General features: G+C 43.2%; 1 protein-coding gene across 1 annotated transcript in view; it reads left to right on the top strand.

Moving 5' to 3' along the window:
* Nucleotides 1-17,235: 17,235 nt before the first annotated feature.
* NCK2 (NCK adaptor protein 2) overlaps nucleotides 17,236-19,139 on the top strand; it is a 183,692-nt gene continuing 181,788 nt past the window's right edge. Inside the window, exon 1 of the mRNA XM_023733788.1 lies at nucleotides 17,236-18,786. The gene's annotated coding sequence lies outside the window, so the exon portion shown is untranslated. The remainder of the gene's footprint in view (nucleotides 18,787-19,139) is intronic.

Here is a 19,139-nt window from a genome sequence, read left to right as displayed (position 1 = left end):
GGGAATTAGGATTTATGGATGTCAGGGGCAGTTATTATTTTCCCTTCAGGGGAGTTGTGCAATATTTAAACAATTGTAATTCACAAAGATCAGTAGTTCCCAATGGTAAAAGTTTTAACAACAGCTTGCCTTCAATCTAGGATACAAGCCAACTAAACTAACTCAGAAACGTGAATGAGGACTAGTAAGGCAACTTTTATTTTAACTATATCATACGAAGGCTCCTGTTTCTTAATTTATTATTGTTAAATTTGGAGGAAGTCAACCAAAAGCTGCAGCCAGTTTTATTTATCACTGGGCAGAAAATATTTTTCAAATGTAGCCTGACAATATCAAATACAAAGCAATATTAATTTTTTAAAAAACCAGATACATTAATGCACTATCCTTTGCCAGATAATAATTTGAAGTTTCTGAACTGTCTGATTTACTTTGTTTTGTATGTTGAGTCTAAACTTTAGCTTTCAGTTTCATTGCTGATCTTTTAGCTGTAATTTTTGGCATGGTCACCTCGGGACCCTACGCTGCCAAAATTAGTTCTTTAAAAATATCAGCAAGATGCGTAAATGATACAGCTATGTTATACTCGACAGTTTTAGATAAAAAATGCTTCTATTATACAATAGTATATTCCTGTCTCGTTTCAAGTATTGACACTGATGCCTCACCTCAGTATAACCAGCGAACTTCAATATGAAAAGTAAATTCTGGAATTCACTGCATTTATTATTGTCAATAATTGAAAAGTTTACAATGCGAGATAATTCTTTAATAAAGTTGTCAATTTGTATGATGTCACTCAACACTTAAAAAATGAAGTTGCCTTTTTCCTAACAGCCAGTGTTTGTCTATGCAAATACACTATTGCACATATATTGGCAACAATTTTTTATATGAATGGTTTTACTGGTACTGCTATCAATCATTCTACAAACATTGCTACATTTTTATAAGGTTATTATGTGATGTGTTACTGTTCTAAACAATTAAACTTTTCTTCTCCTAATATGTGTGTCACCAAAACCAGACCAAACCCGTTGCTGTCAAGTCAATCCAGACTCATAGCAACTCTGTAGTGGCCTTATAGGACAGAGTAGAACCTCCCTATAGGGTTTCCAAGGAGTGGCTGGTGGATTTGAACTGCTGACCTTTTAATTAGCAGCCAAGCTCTTAACCACTGCACCACTAGGGCTCTGAATCTGTCTGTAGTGTTCTACAAAATGATAAATACCTTTTTTATTTGCCTGCAAGAACATAAGACAAAAACAATCAAAATCAAGAAATCACCAACATCCCTCCACTCGCTTATCTGAATTGCAAAGATTTTGCTAATCTCAGTCCAAGTCAATTATTCAAATGCTTTGAATCTGCATTCTTAGGCTGTATTTTAGACTATATCGTTGGACAATGGTAAATAACTGTTTTGTATGAGACTCCACTAGCTTACGTTTCATTGGTAACACCAACACCAAGGAGTCTAGCAGCACCTTCCTTACATAAAGTACGGTGACAAGTCTGACATTTTACCCTCCTTGTGAACTAACAAGTTTTGCCATAGTTTCATGAATGCTGATGGAAGACATGAGATTCCTGGCTCAGAGACAAAGGGCTTTATTACTCACAGCACAGCAAGTAGCATGAGCTTCATGTTTGCCTTGGTTCCCCTTACCTCCCACGTCCCATGCGGATGACATGGAGTAGTCCAGGTGCATGCTGTGCGTGTAGTGGGTTTGCATCACAGCTAAGGAACCTGGAGCTTAGGGAACTCGTATGTTTTAAAATGAGCTGCAAGCAAACCTGCTCAACCATTGCACTGGAGGGAAACATTACCGTTATTAGACCAGAGGAAGACACTACCTCCATTTTCTAAGCCTATTTCCTATACAAATATCCTTGAAAAAGATATCTGAAACACAGGTTGTCAATGACTCTGTTTGTGAGATGTACAGAAACATGTGACCCATGAAGAATGTCACACAATAACCAATAGTGCATTCTTCCCCCTCACCTGCAATTTTGTGCTTTAATTTGAATGATTCTGTAAGTGCCTTTTCATTTTCAGATTTCACTTTTGTTTGGAGAATCCCCAAAGTACTTCAGAGGAATCCCACAGTTTGAAGTAACTACTCTAGTCAAAACCCTTATTTTATGAAAAGGAAACTGAGGCACAAAGAGGTTAAATGGCTTGTTCAGGTTACAGCTAGGCAATGGAATTATAAATCTAAACAGCAGTGGATAGCAGCCAAAATAACCTCTTCTTTAATCTAGATTATTTAAAATCTTTAAGGACAAAGAACTTCTCAAGGCCTCTAATTTGGGTTGCCCCATAAGCAATCTCCGGACAAGAGTTTGAGTACAGGAAGTTTATTTGGGAAGGGATCCAGGAAACATCATTAAAGGAATAGGGAAATGAGGCAAAGGAGGAAGAGAAGTCAATAGAAGGTTTGTTACGAAACAAGTTACCACAGTGGATACCTGGAGCTTAATCTCACTGGGGAACTCTGAAAACCAGTGTTGAATATGAACCTGGGAGTTACCCCACCTGAGGGGTGAGGGAGCTGGGATGTTTATCTGCCAGCTCCCATTAGTCATTGGTTGATGCAACTCGGGAAGGTGTTAATTCCCTATCACTTCTGCGCTGCCCTGCACTCAGGAAGAACACATTCTATTGGCCAGGAAGAGTCCTAAACAAAGAGCTGCAAGTGCTGGCAGTTGGAAGTTAGACCTGTGTTGGAAATGGTGCCTACCAAAGGGAAATGGGATGAGCGCCAGCTGTGTCTGCTACACCGAGTGCAGCTGATCTTTAAAATTTAATATATATTTGAATGAATCTTCCCTAGTCTAATTCTCAGCCTCTGTGTTTGAGTGAAGGTCTTCAAACCTGGTAGGAATACTTGTGGATGAAGTTAAGAAGAATTTTTAATGAAATGGTGGTTGCAAGAAGAGAGTAAAGTGTTGATCAAAGGTGAGGGGGGAAAGCCTATCTGACGAGGATTTAAAATATTAACGGGAGAAGGTAGCAAGAAAGAGAGAAGGAAGTAGAGGACAAGGAGAGCTAGAACAAAAGAACCATGAACATAGGAAATTCTCATTAAGAAAACTATTCAAGGGACTTCATGGCCATGAACAGGAAACCGATTACCGATTCTTGGGTTTTCTTTGAGGAGACTCAGCTAAGTTAGAAAAGTCTCCCTGGTACAGATTATAACAATGATTCCAAAATTTTGAGTAGGAGGATCCCTTTTTACATAAACAATTGTTTTCAAGATCTTCATGTGTTAGTGGTTGTAGTTTAAATATCCTTTGATTAAGAAAACACATGATTAATACTACAATGAATGCAGTAACACTTCAGAATGCATTTGTGTTTTATTCATCACTACAGCATCTGCATATGTTTAAAAAATAGTAGTTGGTGCATATGCAAGATGTTAGCCATATTCAGACCACAGACTGGAGAGTGCACTGGTTCAGGGATCCATGACAATGACTTTCAGGTGACCTTCTGCCTTTGGGGATGAGCTCTGGTCTGAAAAGGTGCTCGTGACCGGAGGAGCCTGGAAGATGTACCACATAAGTGCTTGAAATACGTGTCAAGACAACACATCCCATGAGACCTTCCCCAAGATTAGACTCCCCTGAGTAGTCTGTTTCCTGAATTTCTTCCTATCAGACAAGATTAAGAAGTCCCTGGGTGGCACAGACAGTTAAGCACTCGACTACGCACCGACAAACTGGGAGTACGCACCCACTCAGAGGTGCCTTGGGAGTAAGGCTTGATGATCTGTTTCTGAAAGATCACAGCCATGAAAACCCTGTGGAGCAGTTCTACTCTGACACACATGGAGTCGCCACGAGTCAGAATCGACTCAACGACAACTGTTTTGGTTTGGTTCGGTCAAGACTATTATACACCCAACCTGCCTTTGTGTAGGACAAATAGTAAACATAGTAGTAGAAAGAAACTGGGTTCAGGAAAAAGGCAAAACCCTGAACGAATCTCCAGGTGCATTCTTTGAAGGAGAAATGAGCTTATTTCTCCCCCACCCCCAACTATTATTCTTGCGCAATGGCAATCCGAGGCTGCAGGTAATACGGCTTGAGATGCTCAGTGACATTCTCTGGTGTGCAGAATCAGGGTTTTGTTGAACCACGTATGTGCACATTAGTGCGTGCATGTGTATACATGTGGGTCTTTACAACAACTTTGACCGATATAGGACTGCCTTAATTTTGGTTCAGACCCTGAGATGAGGTTTTGGGTGCAAGTAATTTATTTGGTAGATATTCCCAGGAAGCACAGTGAGGGAGTGGGATGTGAGACGGGAAAGGAAGGAAAGCGGTAACAAGGGAGTTACTGCTGCGGGCACTTGGGGCTCAGTACCACTGGACACCCTCCGAGAGACTGTGTGGAACACATCTCAGAACAGTCCCAACAAGAGTTAAGGAAGCTGGGGTATTTATCTCCTGATGCCCATCCTCATTGGTTGGGTTACTCATGGGGACTTTAACCCCTGGTATTTCTGCCCTGCCCCCACACGAGGGCCAGGTACACTTCTGTGGCCAGACAGAGAAAGCCTCCAGACTGTGTAACTCAAGTCTTGAGATAAGAAGCCATCAGCCCATAAGGGCAGTAAGGGATCTGCCGAATAAAGTTGCAGGTGACCTTTAGAAAGGGCTATGGGGATATGGGAAACCCTGGTGGCATAGTGCTTAAGAGTGCTATAATAATTTGGACTCAATAATAGGGTCTACTTTTAGGTTACTTAGGCATTTATCAAATTAGCCCTGGTTTTAGACCAATTTCTTCAATGGCGCCACAGTTTTTTCTCTACTTATAAACAGGATAGGAACGTGGTTTATTGGAGTACAGCCTGCTTGTTTCCACTCTACCTTGGGAATCAATCTACAAATAACAAAGGAATTTAGAGCTTTCAGGGTCTAAAGAAAATCACACTGGGGATATGTATACATTGGCGAGATCAGGTTGAAATGACATTCAAGGGTAGCTTGGAAAAGAAGTTACAAAGGGGTAGCCTCAGCCTTATGTGAGGACTGATACATAGACAGACAGGCTTTGAGGTGTGGTCTGAGGCCGTGGGGGCGGTGGGAAAGGGATCTGGGCAAACCAAAACCAAAATTCTGATATTGGGACTGAGTTAGAACCTCTCCAGCTGGCTGCTGCTTTCCAGAATCCCTGTTTAGCATCATCAGCATAGGGGTGCTCAAATGTGGTGTGATCATCTCAAATAAGCAAACTCAGGATGGACTTCTGGAGGTGCCTCCCACAAAATTTAGAAAAACCACCAATTTTCACCAGTTTCAATATTTCCTTCTTCAATAATTCTGAGGAATTATAGAAGATTGGAGTCACTGGGTGGAGGAAACAGTTAACGTACTTGGCTGCTAACCAAAGGGTTGAAAGTTCGAGTCCACCCAGATGCGCCTCGGAAGAAAGGTCTGGAGATCTACTTCCCCAAAACCAGCCATTGAAAACCCTATGGGGCATAGTTCTACTATGACTGTAACTGGCATGGTATGGTATAGAAGGTTAGGCTGCAAATTTCCCTTGGTTCAGGAAGATATAACTCCTCTTAACTTTCAAATTGATGCCCAGATGGTTTCTGGACCAATCTTTTAATGAGAGCAAATAGAAAAAAGAAACTGGAAAAAAAATATAGAAGACATTGAGAACTATGATGGCAGTGGGAATTTGTGGGGTTAATATCTGGGAGGGAATATTTTTAAATATTGGCTTTTCATTTTTTCCTGTTCTATCTTCTCAGGCTTCCCATTGCTCTTTCTTGGGATCACTCCCTAAAATAAACCCTTGCATGAAAGCCCTTGTCTTGAGTTCTGCTTTTTTGGGGATTGCAGGTCAAGACATGGGGAATGCTGCTAATGGGCCCAAAGGAGACACAGCATAGCAAGGTGGGATGGCGAGAACGCCCGAGCTTTCACTAGGTTAGAGCAGGGTCTTCTTTTGATGCTTCCTCTGGGGTAAGCGGAACAACAGAATACACAACCCTCTCCTTTAAGCCCAATATTCAGTCAGTCGTCATGTCCCGTCATGTGTTCCTCTAGACAACATCCTTTTCTTTCCATCAGCTTCTAATGGGACCACCAGGGTCAGGGTTTTGTCAGTCACACCCCAGCGTCACCACTGTGACCTCCCCAGCTTCCGTCTTCCCCCCATCCGCTCGCATACCACTGCCTGACCAGTCTTCCCAAAATATATTACTAAGGTTTAATGTTTTCATTGATAATTATAACACACATACAGAAAACCACATGTACGGCTTCATGAACTTTTATAAGGCAAACACCCTTGTAACCACAACCCTCACCACGTGTTCCTTCCCAAACTCAATTTCCTCTCACTCAATAGTTTTCTCTTTCTATCAAACAATATATAACCCTAATGGAGCCCTGATCGTACAGTGGTTAAGATCTTGGCTGCTAACCAAAAGGTCAGCAGTTCAAATCCACCAGCCATTCCTTGGAAACCCTATGGGGCAGTTCTACTCTGTCCTATAGGGTTGCTATGAGTCAGAATCGACTCGACGGCAAGGGGTTTGGTATGTATCCCTAAGGAATCTTTGGGTGGTGCAAATGGTTAAGGGATCGACTACTAACCAAAGGTTAGTGGTTCGAATCCACCCAGAGGCACCTCGGAATGAAAGACCTGGCATACACTTCTGAAAAATCACAGCCATAGAAAACTCTATGTAGCACAGTTCTACTCTGACACACACGTGGTCGCCATGAGTTGGAACTGACTCAACAGCAACTAGTATTTTTTTTTTTTTTACATAACACTAAATACCACAGTTTAGGTTTTTTGTTTTTTGTTTTTTTCCTTTTAAATGTATTTTAGGCCTTTTAGTCTGTAGGCCCCCTGTCCACCTCTGTTTATTTTTCCTAGCAATATCAGTTGAAGAAACCAGACTTTTTTGTCCTTTAGAGGCCCCACAGTCTGAATGTTGCAGACTGCATTCCAGATAGAGTTTAAGGTATTCTCTGTCCTGTGTATTTCCTGTAATTTGGTGGTTAGATCCAAAATAGCTTCTTAATGGTGTCACTTCTTTGCTCAAGAACCCAGCAGCTTCCCTAAACTCCTCGACCTGACTCTTTGGGAGTGTAACACAAAAACAAAGCTGGCAAGAGGCTTTATCTAAGCGGCAAGAAAGTAGCCTCACTGCCACTAACACGTGATGCTCATTGAGGAAAGAGGTCCCAGAAAACACGTGCAGGAAGGTATCCTCATTCCAGGTATACACCATGGTTATTCCCTCCCGGTGTTCTCTCTGTGAGTGGTTCCTGAGGCCAGATACTCTCCCTGCCTCCTCCTCTCAGCAGGTAAGCACCTTGTTCTGCTCTAACCCCTCTGTGAAGCCTTCACGGGGCTGGCTCTTCTCTGGACTGTGGGATGGAAAGTCTGTGCCATCAGTGCGAGGCAGAATGATGGCCCCCAAAGATGTCCCTGCCCGAATCTCTGGAACCTGTAAATATGTCTCCGTATATGGCATATGGATTCTGCAGGTCTGGCTAAGGTTATAGGCCTTGAGATGGGGAGATGATCCTGGATTATCCAGATGGGCCCAATGTAATCACAGCAGTCCTTAAAAGACCAGGATTTATCCTGGCTGAGGTGAGAGAGACTCAAAGACAGAAGGAGGGTTAGAAAGATGTGCTATTGCTGGCTTTGAAGGCAGAGGAAGGGGACCACAAGCCAAAGAAGGCAGGAGGCTTCTAGAAGGTAGAAAAGGCAAGGAACAGATTCTCCCATAGAGTCTACTGAGAGGAGCACAGTCTTGCCTTCGATTTGATTCTAGCCCAGTAAGGCCTGTGTTGTACTTCTGATCTGCAGACCTGTAAGCCAATAAATTTGTTTAAGCCACTAAATTTGTGATCATTTGTTAGAGCAGCAATAGAAACCTAATATACCAACCAATTTGGCTCTGAGTGTGCTTTCCGCCAGCCAGACTCCACGCTGGTGAAGGCACAAGTCACATTTTATACTTCTCCCTCCCCATAGCCCCTGACCCAGTATAGACTCAGGGAAAGTGTATACATATTGTCGATTGATTGAAAGTGTTTAATAAAATTAGAGATGGTAGAGAATCAGTAACTCTGGTAAAAATTCAACATGAAAGTGATTTAATTGCAGATTAAAATAAGTGCAGTTTGTGTTCATCTTGGTGGTATTTCCCAGGCACCCCGTAAACCATTATTTATATATATGTAGGAGAGAGAAGGAAGGAGCCCTGGTGATACAGTGGTTAAGCAGCCAGCTACTAACCTAAAGGTCGGTGGTTTGAACCCACCAGCCACTCCTCAGGAGAAAGATGTGGCAGTCAGCCTTCTGTAAAGATTACAGCCTTGGAAACCCTATGCGGCAGTTCTACTCTGTCCTATAGGGTCGCTATGAGTCAGAATTGACTCAATGGCAATGGGTTTTTTGAGTTAGGAGAGTTCATGAAAATATTTTCACAACCACTTAGCAACTTTGTTACCTTAGACAACTTATCGAAGCTTTTTAAGCTCATGTAAGGTGGGGATCAGCGTGCTTCCTCAGCAGGTTGTGAAGATCAGCTAATTAAACGTTAAGATTGCAATGAAGGACAGCATTGGTAATAATAACTTACAATAGGACATATCTAAAAATATTTGCAAATATTCCTAAACAGTTGATTTTTGTCCTATACCAGTCCTTCAAAAAGCCGTTATTAACTGCCCATTTGTATGAAATGTTAGCAAAATACGCTGTGGAATGAAAAGACATCATTCTTCATCAGTTTGTCATCTTTAAGTACCATCTGGACATAAATTACTCCACATCCAGGCATTTTTGGATAGTGCTGCAGCAGAGCTGGGGCGTGAGAAGAACGCGGAGGAAAGAGAGTTTACTGAATAATGAATGGAGGATGCTGTTTGGAAGGGACGGCATCCCAGACTACCAGGGATTAAACTGCATGGAAGTACTCCTGTAGCAGAGAGGTCCAATTTAAAAATTTCCACCACATCCCCAAAAGAAGATTCTGTTCTCAGCAGTGCACCCACAAGCAGCCAAGTGAAGAAGGTATCACATCCCAACATTTCTAAAACAGACTTTCCCATTAACTTATTTTTTCTCCAGTGAAGAATGTGGTTAATAAAAGCAACAAATCTGTCTTGGAAGAAATACAGCCAGAATGCTCCTTAGAAGCAAGGATGATGAGACTTTTTCTCACATACTTTGGACATGTTTATCAGGAGGGACTAGTCCCTGGAGAAGGACATCATGCTTGGTAAAGTAGAGGGTCAGCGAAAAAGAGGAAGACCCTCGATGAGACAGACTGACATAGTGGCCACAACAATGGACTTAAGCATAACAATGATTGTGAGGATGGCGCAGGACCGGGCAGTGTTTCGTTCTGTCGTACATGGGGTCACTATGAGTCGAAATCAACTCGACGGCACCTAACGACGACTGATCGAGAACTGCTTTATATTTCAGAAGTTTTCACTTTTAATACATGCATGCAAAACACTGAATAACTAGACTTTAATTAACGAACCTCATTAACTGGGATTCTCTCTATTCAGCACTCCACTTTTGGAAGAAAGGAGCAAACACAGGAAAACAAGAGAATTCTATTAACTTTTAAAAAAGTAATTCTAGCACATGGTCTGACTTAGTGCAGATTCCCCCCAACCTTCTACCCACTTAATGCAGTAAAGTGAGGACGCGTGTTCAGAAAGAGGACTCTGAGGCATCAAAAAAGGAGAAAATTAAAAAGGATTCATTTCACTTAGTACACTGAGCTTTCTAAGGTGAGGCATCAGCTCGCAACATTTTAGAAAAAAATTTCAATTTAGGTCTCAGCTGAAAGGGCTTTCTGGTTAATCCTTAACCAAAATGGAACTTTAATTTAGCAGAACAGTTCCTTCCTGAGGCATTCTGATTAACTGAGGGTTTATTGTATCTAACAGAAATGTTTCATGTGTGATATTGACCTAAAGGTAGATTTCAAAGTGAAAATTTGAGTAAAATCCTCTTAGCTTTTCTAAAGTTATAGAAGCACTCTTCACATTTTTCCTATCTGAAATTAATGCTGCCCTGCTGCTAAGAATCAAAAACAATTTCACATGTGATCATTTTTATTTTTCAACACAAGCCATCTTCACGTTTTAAAGTTAAGTTGCAGGTGTCTCTCAACACTACAAGTGTTCCTGACAAAATGTGTGCTGAAAGATCAGTTAGTATTTGAGCAACCTGCATTCCTACAATTTTTTACCCCGAATTGCACTCAACTTTAAAGTGTTATTTCATCAGTTTTTCCTTTATTTAAGCAGTAAGGTAAGGCACAGCTGTTTCCTCAAGTCCAGATCACGATTCAGAACCAGAAGCTGCAGAACTGTATTGATCATACATAGAATGGCACCTCATTTTGTGTGGTATGTATGAACTTTCATTCTTTGCAATTGTGATTTTTTTTTTTCATTAATCCTGCCAATCACTTAGAGATGGATTTTTGAGTTGCTAGGTTGCCTCTTGAGTTTGAAGAGGTAGTGAGAAAATAGTAGTTCCGGTAAGAAATCATCATGTCATCTTAAGACTCCTTCTCCCTACCCTGACTTAGATAAAATGAAATACAGAAATCTGCAAGTGCACTAGTATTGGTTTTGAAATTCTTACAGTGAGTTCATAGAGGCTTTGGGGACTCTTCACTAATGGTTGAAGTCTCTGTCCCCTTGGGCAAGCTCATAAAAAGAATTTCCATCATTAATGATTTATTAAGTGTCAGCTCTGTACTGGGCATAGAAGAAAAGGTGCTGGGGGCTGTACAAGGAAACTAGACTTGGTTCTGCCCTCGGGGTGTTTCTATCAACACTAAGATAGAAGACATAATTCAAGAGGACTAGGGCTCATTACTCCAATGGAAAATTTATAGCACTGATAATTACTTTTCTAGCAAAAAGTCACTTGAGGGCAGGAACTGTGACTTGCTCCATTGCGTGCCTCCTGTTGCACCCTCTCCTGTAGTAAGCTGGCAATAAATACTCATTAAAGTGAAAGTACAAAAACAAAACTGTTTATCCCTAATAAACCAGTTTTCCCAACTTTTCTAATTCTGATATTGGCCCCATATTCTTTGCAGTTATCCACATGCAAATCCTCGTGTTATATTTGATGCTTGTCGTCCTTTGTCCAATCAGCTGTCAACACCTTTTGAGCCTTACTTCTCAATTCTCCTAGACCATTTTCCCATCTACTCACTCCACCCTGTTGCTAGTATTGCTAGTTGCTATCGGGTTGATTCTGACTCATGGCAATCCCATGTGTTCCAGAGTAGAATTGCTCCATAGGGTTTTCTTTGCTGTAATCTTAATGGAATAGTCCTTGAATGGAGCAAATGGTTAAGTGCTTGACTACTAGCTGAAAGGTTCATGATTTGAACCCACCCAGAAGCACTTCGAAAGTAAGGCCTGGTGATTTGCTTCCAAAAGGTCACAGCCTTGAAAACCCTATGAAGGTCAGTTCTACTCTGTACACATGAGGACATCATGAGTCAGAACCAACTAGCAACAGCAATAACAATAATCTTAAAGGAAGCAGATTTCCAGGCCTATCTTCTGCGGTGTCTCTGGGCGAGTTCAACCACCAACCTTTAGCAGTCTAATGCAAATAATCTGCATCTTGCGTTATAACCTAAGTAATGCAAACTTCCTTATTCATTGTCCAGCATTTGCATGCACATGAGGTGACTGAAAACACCATGGCTTGGATCAGACTCACCTTAGTCCTTAAAGTGACATCTTTGCTTTTTAACACTTGAAAGAGGTCTTTTGCAGCAGATTTGCCCAATGCAATGCATCTTTTGATTTTTTGACTGCTGCTTCCATGGGTGTTGATTGTGGATCCAAGTAAAATGAAATCCTTGATAACTTCAGTCTTTTCTCCATTTATCATGATGTTGCTTATTGGTCCAGTTGTGAGGATTTTTGTTTTCTTTATGTTGAGGTCCATATGGAAGGATATCTTCATCAGTAAGTGCTTCAAGTCCTCTTCACTTTCAGCAAGCAAGCTTGTATTATTTGCATATCGCAGACACACGTGAAAGCTGGACAATGAATAAAGAAGACCAATGAAGAATTGATGCATTTGAATGATAGTGCTGGCGAATAATATTGAATATACCATGGACTGCTGGAAGAATGAACAAATTTATCTTGGAAGAAGTACAGCCAGAATGCTCCTTGGGAGGGAAGATGGCGAGACTTTGTCTCACATACTTTGGACATGTTATCCGGATGGACCAGTCCCCGGAGAAGGACATCATGCTTGGAAAAGTGGAGGGTCAGCGAAAAAGAGGAAAACCCTCAATGAGATGGACTGACACAGTGGCTGCAACAATGAACTCAAACATAGCAACAATTGTGAGGATGGTGCAGGACTGGGCACTGTTTCATTCTGTAGTACACAGGGTCACTATGAGTCAGAACTGACGTGATGGCACCTAATAACAACAACAATGCAAACTTCTAGCAAACTTCCAATCTCCAGCTATTCCTCTTCCAACCATTTGGTGCATCTATCAAATGAGTTTTCCTGAAGCAAAGTCCAGATGTTGTCCACATTTAATGACCTTCTGTCCTGGTCTTATCTCCTCATGACCCTCTACATGCATCCTCTGCTCCATTTAGGTAAAGGGGGCACTCCCTGCTCCCATCAAGTCCTCCTGCATTCCCCCCTCTGTCCTCATGGTTCTATGCTCCCTCGTTTCCTCCCCGCCTGTCTCCACCTTTCAAGATCCTACAGTCTGTTTCATTCAGAAGGTTCGGTTGCCAGCAGGATAAATTGCCTCTGGCTGCCTAAAGTAGACCAGGAACTTACTGGAAGGATATCAAGTAGTTTGCAGAGGAGTTGGAGAAGCAGAGAGAAGAGGAGAGAACGAAGCAAGCTAACTACTGCAGTCGGCAAGTGCCGGGACCATTGTGTTCAGGGCAATTCTCATCTCACCCTCCTTTATCTTTGTCACCCTCTCGAGTTTCAATTCCTGAGTGGGAGGTTCTAGTGTCCAATCTCATGTTGTACACCTCACAGGGCCTCTGAGAGCAAGGAGAGAGAAGAGCCCACTGCCTCTCTGCAATGACTGGACAGGAGGACTCCCTGAAACTAGGAGGGGATTGGGTGTAAGGTAGCCAACTTACGGCAGCTCCATCTCTCAAGGCCCATTTTTTGTTTGTTTCTTACCAGTTACCAGTAGCCATTGAGCCTACTCCAACTTATGGCAAGCCCACGTGTGTCAGATGTGCTCCACAGGATTGTCAATGGCTAATTTTTTGGAAGTAGATCACCGGGCCTTTCTTTCAAGGCACCTCTGGGTAGACTAAAACCTCCAACCTTTTGGTTAGCAGCTGAGCACGTTAACCATTTGTACCACCCAGGGACTCCACAAGGCCCATTTTAAAAGCTGCCACCTTTCAGAAACCCTCTCCTGATTCTCATATTTTGTTTCACACATTTCGTAGTTAGCTTTATATTGTAGTTATTTGTGTACTGGTTTTATCCTTCCTCTGAGATCGGAAACTTAATCTATCTTTGTTCCTCCTGAACTGCCACTTACAACATCTTACAAATGGAAACGTAATAGTAATGTTGAATCGAATGAGGATTAAGATAGGTCACAGAAAGGCTGACGTGTTTACTGTGTGACAAGCACATAGTTTAGGCATTTTTGTTATCTCATTTAATCCTCATAATTCTTTGCCACAGTACTCTTATCTGAGGCTCAGGGTAGTTAAACGACTCAAACCATAGGCTTGTAAGCAGGCTTTGAACCTCCAAAGTTTGACTCAGCACTCTCAACTATTGTGTTATGGATGACTCCAAGGAGGGGGTTAGATAGAGGAGGGCTTGAATGGAGCTTTGAAGGAAGAAAAATAAATAAATAACCAGTTGCCCTAGAGTCGATTCTGACTCATAATGACCCTATGTGTGTTACAGCAGAACTGTGCTCCATAGGGTTTTCAGTGGCTGATTTTTCAGAAGTAGATTGCCAAGCCTTTCTTCTGAGGTGCCTCTGGTGGACACAAAACTCCAACCCTTTAGTTAGCAATTGAGCATGTTAACTGTTTACATCACCCAGGGGCTTCAGGCTTTAAATAGATGAGGAGGTGAGGGGGCTAGGAATTCCTAGCTGCGTCCAGCACTGTAGGATGTGAAAATTAGTGCAACGAGTTTAAGTGAGGGACAGTGGGGAAACCAGAGAGACTGAAGCAAATAGCTTATACTGGGGCAGAGTTACAAACTACATTGTATGGCAGGACTGGACTAAGTTCTAGAGGGCTTTGAAAGACAAACAGGAGAGTTTAATGCCCACATGATTTTGAGGAATTTATACTTTTAGCACTTTCAACATTTCATAAGTCAAACAAATATAGGCATATTACTGGAGAAGAGTGCAGAAACGTATATGCATTTTTAGATAAACATAGACTTCAAAGAAATGTCTTACCCGTGTTGGATCTTATAGTGAGTTGAATCATGGCCTCCTCAAAAGATATGTGCACCCAGAACCTGTGAATTTGACCGCATTTGAAAAAAGGGTCTTTGCAGCTGTAAGAAGTCAAGGACCTCCTGATGAGACCATCCTGGATTAGGGTGGACCTTAAATCCGATGACAAACACCCTTACCCTTACAAGAAAAGACAAAGGGAGAGGACACAAAGGGTCATGTGAAGACAGGGACAGTGGCTGAAGTCACGCTGCCGCAAGCTAAGGAGCTTCTAGCGCCACCAGAAGCTGGAAGAGGCAGGGAAGGAGTCTCCTCTAGAGCTGCTGACACCCTTTTTCCCAGATTTTTGGCCTCCAGACTGGGACTAAGAGAATAAATTTCTGTGGTTTTAAGCCACCCAGTTTGTGATTGGTTATGGCAGCCTAGAAACCAACGTCTGCTTCTGAGGGCTAGATCCCCCAGCCTTCCTTGGGGCAAATGCTCACCCTTCTGTGATCAGAAGAGTTTGGGAAGACTGTGGTGGGAAATGGGGAGCTTGAGGTGGGGAATCACCTTGCAGACCGCAGCTTGACCTTTGTTCTGCTTTTCCTAGCTGCACAAACACCTGAGGCTAATGAATGGGGGCTGATCAGACCAAGAGGGACCACCTGAGCGCCCCATGCTGCCTAAGCCTCACGAGGCATGATGTAATCTACCACGGCCACATGGGAAGGCAGATAAGGGCCCAAGGCTCAGAGGAGTTTTCTGCTTTGTGCCCGCACACTGGCAAGTAGTGTGTTGTTCTTTGGGACCTCAAAGCTCTATGCTGTGACCCCCTTCCAGGCCTTATCCTAGGTGTCTCTTTGTCTGTATCCTTTTTGGTTGTAAAAGAGTTACAGCCATTAACTATGGTATACTCTGGTATCTTCGGTAAGTCATTCCAGTGAATTAACAGACCCACAAGGGCAGTGAGAGCCAGCAGGGGCTGGTATCTGCCTTTCTGACAGTCTGAAAGAAGGCATCCTTCTAACGTGTGAGGTCTGACTGATGACCTAGCTCTGGGTGGATAGTTCCAAGAAATGCTGCATAGGCAGCTGGTCTGAAAGATGGTATCTGCCTAACTCGTGGGCTCTGACACAGCTCTGGGTGGATAGAGTCAGAGGGTATGCTATGTGAGTGGCTGGTGACGAGGATGGAGAAGTGGGAAGGTGAGGACTGAATCTATCCCCATACTTCGGGGATTGGACTCTTGTTGACGTCAGTGCCGTATCTAGGGTATTGCCCTGGTTCTGGGTGCGCAGTGCCACTTAGCAGTTTCTATTAACCCGGTACTGCCCAACGTCCTTCCTCAAGCAGGTAATGTGTTAATTAGAATATTAACGAGCTTGACGTGTATTTTTGAGCTGAAATTATGGTGAAGTTATCTAAAAGAGGTGTGTCAGATGTTTGGACAGGGGCACAATTTCAGTGCTTGCTATAGGTGCCACTTTCTGTAGATACGTTACTGGCCAGAACGGGTTAATAGAAACTGCTCAGTGGTGCCACACGCGCAGGGCTGGTGCAATACCTGCCATACCAGCCATACCCTAGTTCGCCTCTGCCGGTTGATCCTTACAACACAGTTAATAATGAAGGCAGGATCTGCTCAGTGCCCCTTGTTTAGGGAAAGTACCACAGTAGGTTCTTGTGCGATGGAAGGGGCAAAAGAGAGGCAGGTTACGATGACATTGATATTCCATATAAATTTTGGGGATGGGAGGAGGTAAGTTATGGGAGACCAGTTGGAAGGTAGTGGGTACAAGAGGAAAGAATGAGAGATTCAGAGTCAAGTACATGAGGGTTCTGTTCCCAGCTCTGGCACTTACCGTTTCAGTTTTTTCATCTGGAAAATGGGGATAATAATATTGTATGTGGACTAGAGATGATAATGTAAGGAATTCAGTAAATATACATTACAATTATTGTTAGTAATAATGTGAAAATTAGGATGGTGGTATTGGAAATAGAGATGCTATCAAAGAGATGTTTAAGAATCAACAGGACTCAGAATCATGGGAGTTTAGATTGAAAGGGATCTGAATGTCCTCTAGTGAGTTCTCCTCTCTTTACCTGGGGAGAGCTAAGATAGAGGGGAGGAAGTCACGCTGCCACGAAGTTTCTACTTTGGGAGCTGAGGTGCGTGGTGGACTCTTGGCCAAGCCTGACAGATGGTGGGAGAAGGAGCTAGCTTCGAAAAGTGATGAGTTTCACTCTGAACATGCTGACATTGATGAGACAATGAACTGCCCACAGGAGAGGGCTTCTGGGCCGCTGATAATAAGGGAGTACAGTGCAGGTAAGAGATCAGGGCTGAGGAGCCACCCTAGGCTACAGAGCTGTGAGTTAATCACTGAAGTCCGGCCTGGAAGCACAAAAAACTATCAACTCTCTTAATTAAAAAAAAAAAAAAGTATATATCAGAATAAAAACAAAGGGCCAATGTCAGCTTTGGGAATATTACTGTTAGAGGTTGGGGAGACAAAATACCCTACAAAGAGACAGAGATGGGTGGGTCAGAAAGGTAAGAGAATCAGAATTATTCTAGATAAGTGAAAAGATGATGTTTCATGAAATAGCAGAAGTGCCACATTTCAGAAAATTGCATAGGATAAAGGGTGAGAAAAAACCACTGAGTTTAGACAGAATGCCATGGGTGACTTTAGAAATTACCAGAGATAGGAGAGAAAACATCGGGTAAAGTTCAAAGATCCGTGAGGCAGTGAAAGTTTACAAAGCAAACAAGTTAAAAACTAGGTCAACATCATTACACTTATTTTGAGTAAACTAATTTAAAATGGGGCCAGACTACGATCGAACGTCTGTTTTATTTACTGTAAAGCTGTTGTTAGCGGCTGTCAAGTAGACCCCCAACTCATGGCGACCCCATGCATAATGGGACTGGACCGCTGGGATCCATAGGGTTTTCACTGGCTGATTTTTGGAAGTAGATAGCCAGGCCTTTTCTTCTTAGTCTAGATACTAGTAAAACAAAGTTTTCACAAAAGGATGAACAGAGGTAGCTTTTTTCCAACATTGTGATAGAGAAGAATAAGGATGTCCTGAGTCCCTGATCTTTCACTCAGGGTGCTCTACCCCCTTCCACCAGAGATTGTTTATTGGGCACTACTACTGCCAAGGAGTGTGCCAGGTACATTACATATCAAAGCCACCAAACCCGTTGCTGTCAAGTTGCTTCTGACTCATAGTGACCCTGTACAACAGAGTAGAACTGCCCCATAGGGTTTCCAAGGAGCGGCTGGTGGATTTGACCTGCCAACCTTTTGATTAGCAGCCAAGCTCTTAACCACAGTGCCAACAGGCAGATGGATAAACATTATATCCCCATTTTGTAGAGGAAGAAATGGAGGCTTAGTAAGGTTAAGAGATACTTGTGCAAGGTCACAGTTGAGGAAACCAACAGTCACTGAACTGACTTCAAAATTATACTGACTCTGGTTACCTATCCTTGGATACTTTTGGGAACAAGGCAGTGGATCTGTGAAGCAAATGATACTGCCCTGTCACTTTGCATAGATTATCATTTAATAACAATGAAGAAGCCAGGAGTCTAAGAAAGAATCTTATTAACATGGAGACATGCCATCCCACCAGGAAATCAGAATCGTTTGCATATTTGGATTTCCTTTGGGAAGCCATATGGGAAAGAGACTGGAGAATAGACAGCTGGATGCCTGTGAAAGTCAAACTGGTGTCTTTCCTCTTCCTCTTGAGTTTTAACCTTCCAAGTTTGTTTATAGGTAAGCCACAACTTGCAGCTGAGTGAACCAGTCCCATCACTAATGACAACTCCTCCGGGGCCCACAGTCAGGCAGCTCCTTATCGCATTCTGCCCCCATGAGTAGGTGTGCAACCAGAATCCATCTGGCTTGAGCTGGTGACGATTCCAGCGAGGCAGCAGAGTTTGGGTTTCCTCTCCTCCCCTCAAGAAGTGCCTTCAACAGGGATGATGAAGTGAAAACCTGGCTGGTTAGGAAAGTAAATAGATGCAAGGCAAATAAATAAAATGCCCAAAAGCAACTACAGGGACGCAGTGACATTTTTTACGTCAGTCACTTTTCTGATGGACAGTAGGCCTACTTTGCAGAGTGCCGTGAGAACGCTTCCGGGAGGGGGGCAGTGGCCAAACAGCTAGAGTGACATGATAAGAAAATCAAACAAAAAACGATGGGAGAGATGACCCCACCAGTCATTTAAGGCTGGAAGTTGCTGCTTTTATCTTCACTCTCGTGCCCCACTCCCACCGGTAGGGGTACTTTCTTTCTCCGCACACGCTACCGCGTTATGCCCAGTATTTACCCGTCGCCAAGCGGTGTGCGTGCCACCCAGGCTGAGTATTCCCTTGCATCGTTGCTGTTCTTTTAACTGTTCCAGACGCTGGGCCGCCGACCTTCTACAGCGCCACCGGCCGGCCCGAGAGCCTGCCGGGTGTCCGGTCCGGGAGAGGCTGCCGGAGCCGGGAGGCTGGGTGCGGGGTACCGACAGCACGCTGGGCGGGACCGGGAGAGCCCCCACGCCGGTGCCGAGCCGCCGCGCCTCTTGCTGCCTGGGCGCCCCCAGGTGGGTCTCTGCGGCCCGCGCCCCACGCGCCAGGGGCCT

This window comes from Trichechus manatus, unplaced genomic scaffold, assembly GCF_000243295.1.
Source record: "Trichechus manatus latirostris isolate Lorelei unplaced genomic scaffold, TriManLat1.0 scaffold00004, whole genome shotgun sequence".
Lineage (NCBI taxonomy): Eukaryota > Metazoa > Chordata > Mammalia > Sirenia > Trichechidae > Trichechus > Trichechus manatus.
This window is presented reverse-complemented; position numbering and strand designations above follow the sequence as displayed.